Raw genomic sequence first — 4,503 nt, forward strand, 5'->3', positions numbered from 1 at the left:
ACCCAGTCCACCTCCAACCTCCGGCACCACAGACCCAGAAACCACGACCTCCTTCAACGCAGGTGCCGTCAATGACGTAGTAGCTATATCCGGCGACAACTCTGCATCGATCTCGGCCTCCCCCAGCAGCAAACCTTTGTCGCAGTCTTTTCCGGCATGAGTAAAGAAACCACATCCTTTACAGATGCCATGGCACTTTTCATACTGGAACTCAAGCACCACCGTCAAATCCGGCGAGAAGCAAAACTCACTCTTAGCCCAGACCCGCCGGCGAACGTCATGGATCAGCCGGATTCGTTGGACAGCCTCCTTCCTTCGCAACGCAATTTGGTCAGCCCTAACAAAAGTTCCCAGAACGTAGCCAATCCTGGTTAAAGCCCGATCATTGCGCATGGCAACCCTCAGACCCTTCACCGCCACCCAAACCTCCAAACAGTGCAGAGGAATCTCTGGTAGAGCGCTAGCCCCGTCGTAATCCGCCAACAACAGCATCGAGTTACTGTAGTACCAAGGGCCGCCGTGTAGAACCCGGTTTTTCACATCCTGTTCCTTGAATTGGAACACGAAGATCCCCCCTCCTCCTCACGGATCAGTACCTTCTCCCTCAAACGCCATATCCCGGAGATCGCCGCCGAAAACGACTGAATGATCACCGGTTTCTTGTGAAGCAAACGACCACAGCGGTAAGAGAAAGGGTCGTGGATCAAGTCTCCGCCCCCAACCAGGCTCACTACGGCCGCATTCGACAAGGCAAGAGTCCCCGTCCCATCTTCCGCCGCCATCGCTGCCCAACGCTCGATCAGTTGGTCGGCTAGGGAAAAAACCCTAGCAGAGCAAAAGTCGACTTTTTTTTTAACTAATTAGATATTTTTTTGAGTTTACACTTGGTGTATACCAATTTTATTCCTTTAGTTGTATGACTTATACATTGCATTTAAATTGTTTAGGTTCATTCTAAAGCAACCATGAAGTAGAAAATGAATTCGGAGAAACCAACCGCTCGATGGAGAGATTGTAATGTTTTATGGTGATTGTAGAAAATCTAGCCAATTTCGTTATTGTTTCGAATTCGATCAACTAGGTCAAACTTAGTTACTCTTATAAACCTATATTTATATATCATACACTCCAAAGAGCAACCCCTATCAATTCAAAGAAAATGGAAAAACCGACCGTTGGATGAGTTTATTACAATAAATTATGCGTGTGGTTAAAAATTTAGTCAATTTCACCATAGTTTTGAACCCGATCTAATTGGTCAACCAATTACCGATATGTAGAATATATATATATGCACATATTCTATATAGAATAATAGAAGTATAAGAACTTCCACACACACACACATATATATATATATATATCTCTATATATATTATTATATTATATATATATAAACACACACATATATAAATATATATACATATATATAAACATACACACACACACATATATATATATCTCTATATATATATTATATATATAAACAAACACACACACACATATATATATATATATCTCTATATATATATATTATATATATAAACACACACACATATATAAATATATATATACATATATATAAACACACACACACACACATATATATCTCTATATATATATTATATATATAAACACACACACATATATAAATATATATATATATATACATATATATATAAACACACACAAATATATATATCTATGTGTGTGTATATATATTTATAAACACACACACACATAACTACAAATATATATATATATATATATAATATTTTACGGGCCGGGCCTACGGGCCGGGCCGGGTTTTTGCGGGCTTTAGGCGGGCCGGCCCTCGGCCCACCAAGGCGGGCTTTTGCGGGTTTTTTGACAGGCCGGGCCGGGCTAAAAGCCCTCCGGGCCGGCGGGCCTCCATCGGCCCACTTGATCCGCGGGCTTTTTGATGAGGCCTATTCTCAACCACTTGATCATGAGCCCCTCTCAGTACATAATGTACAAAAACTACTTTTATTAGAGTTAATTACATATAAGTCCATCTTTGATTGTTTTTTTAGCCATAAGGCCACCAACTAGTTTTTTTCCCTCATAAGACCACTAGACTAAAAAAAGTGTTATATTTTGGATATTAAAAACCAACATATTTACATAAATACCACTAGAGTACAAAATCAACAATCATTCTCTCTCTCCTCTCCGGTGAGGGCTCCGACCAACTCAAGCAGGTCTCCGGCGGACCTCCGGCGAACTTTTAGCTGACCCCGGCCAACTTCCGACGACCACAAAACTTACTGTCACTAACACCAAAAGCTACTCTGATGAGATTTCTAGCCACCTCCGACGAGGTCACAAAAGCTACTATCACTAGCAACAAAAGCTACTCTGGTGAGATTTCCGGTAACCTCCGGCGAGATAACAAAAGCTACTATCATCAACAACAAAAGCTACTCCTTACCAAAAAAACCTATGCTCCCTAAAACGAAAAGCTATTATCCCCACAAAAAAAAGATACTGTCACCAATACCAAAAACTATTTTCATTAGCAACAAATGCTACTCTCACCAACACCAAAAACTAGTTTTACCAACAACAAAAGTTACTGTCACTAACAACAACGAGCTACTCTCACTAACATTAGAGAGCTACTAACATAGGTACACAAAGCTACAATCATTATGATGGAAAACCACTATAATAGTTACAGAGAGCTACTGATTTGAAAAAAAAATCTATTGACATTAGCTTGAAAATATACTAACATAGACACATAAAGCTACTATCACGATATTGAAATTCCACTAGAACAATTACACGGAGCTGCTAACTTGAAATAATGAAAATGAAAATAGAAGCTATTGACATCATGTTGAAAAAATACTAACATAGATTTAGAAAGATACTATCACTATGTTGAAAAACCGCTATAACAGTTATAGAGAGTTACTAACTGCAACAAATAACATACAAGAAATGGTTTATTATTCATCAATCAAAATACATCACAACACCATCAGAAAACAGAATTCAACCACAAAACCATCCCCCCATCACACAAGAGCACAACTCTCTTTCTCTTCCCTACAAAATTCCACAACAGATGAATTCAAACAAATCCAAGCCCATTTATTCCAATAAATCACAATCAAATCAAACCAAACTAAACAAATTCTAATCATGTCGTCTAACTAATTTCAACAAAAATACCAGAAGGATTTGGTCTCAACCTCAATAACTAAACTAAATACAATGACAATAACGAATGGAATTGAAAAGCTTATCACATTTCTTGGCCGACGGTGTCCCAAATCTGGGCTTTGACGATCTAATCATCGACGTGGATGCTCCGGGTGGCAAACTCGACACTGATGGTGGACTTAGACTCGAGGTTGAACTCATTGCCCATGAACCTGGACAACAAATTGGATTTGCCAATACCGGAATGGCTTATCAAGATGACCTTGAAGTGGTAGTCGTTGTCTGACCTATAGGCCATGTCGAAAAGCTGGAGAGACTTTCCGGTTTGAGATGAAGAGGTCGCGGGCCTTGTCGTCGTCACCGGAGAATCAGTGCTCATTTAGGTTTCCGATGCATGTCAGGTGGAGGAAAAGGCGATGGTGGTGGTGGAGGAAGGGTGATGCCGGAGCCGAGCTAGATGGTGAGGAAGGGAGCTGTCGGAGCCGAGCCACGTGATGCGTCTCAAGTCGAAATTGGAGATCTGAGTAAATCAGAGATGAGTAGAGAATCGTCTCTAGTGAGAGAATCGGAAAGAATCGGAGATGAGTAGAGAATCAGAGAGATTTGAGTTGGACTCCAGTGAGGTAGCTCCTATCGGAGCTTCTTTTCGTCGTCGTCGTCGTCTTCAGGCGTGGCACCGCCGTTTCGAGGTTTTGTAAGCTTGGATCCATTGGAATCTCACCAGATCAGAGGTGGTGGTTGTCGGAATCGGGGCGGCGGTGGCTGGGCTTTGGTCGGGTTTGTGTTGTAATTCAATTGATGGTGACGGTTATGAGAGATGATGGTCGGAATTGATTCTTTCCAGTGATTGCAGAGGGAAGAGAAGAAGAAGAGAGATCGGGGAGAGATCAGAGAGAGAGAGAGAGGAGGGAATGAATTTCTATTCATTTTGGTCGGATGATTATGGAGTTAGTGGAAGGGTAAAATTGTCAGGTTGAAAATAATTTAAAGCTACAAGTGGCCTTATGTATACAAGAAAAAATATTTGTGGCCTTATGGCTAATTTAAGTTTCAAATCAACACTTGTACGTAATTTTCTATATTTATCACATCTCCAACATAAAAGAGGCCCACGAGGACCACAAGTCCACAACCCCTAATTTACTTTTCTCACTTAACTTAATTCCTCCCACTCTCCTCTTCATCTTTTCTCTTTCCTCTCTGTTCTGTTCTCTCTCTCTTCTTCCAGATTTTCTTCCTCTTTTTAGCTTAGCCTGGGCTTTCTCTTCTTCTTCTTTCTGGGCTTAATAGCTACTTTTATTCTTTGGAATT

The sequence above is a fragment of the Rosa chinensis genome, chromosome 3, assembly GCF_002994745.2.
Source record: "Rosa chinensis cultivar Old Blush chromosome 3, RchiOBHm-V2, whole genome shotgun sequence".
NCBI classification, from domain to species: Eukaryota; Viridiplantae; Streptophyta; class Magnoliopsida; order Rosales; family Rosaceae; genus Rosa; species Rosa chinensis.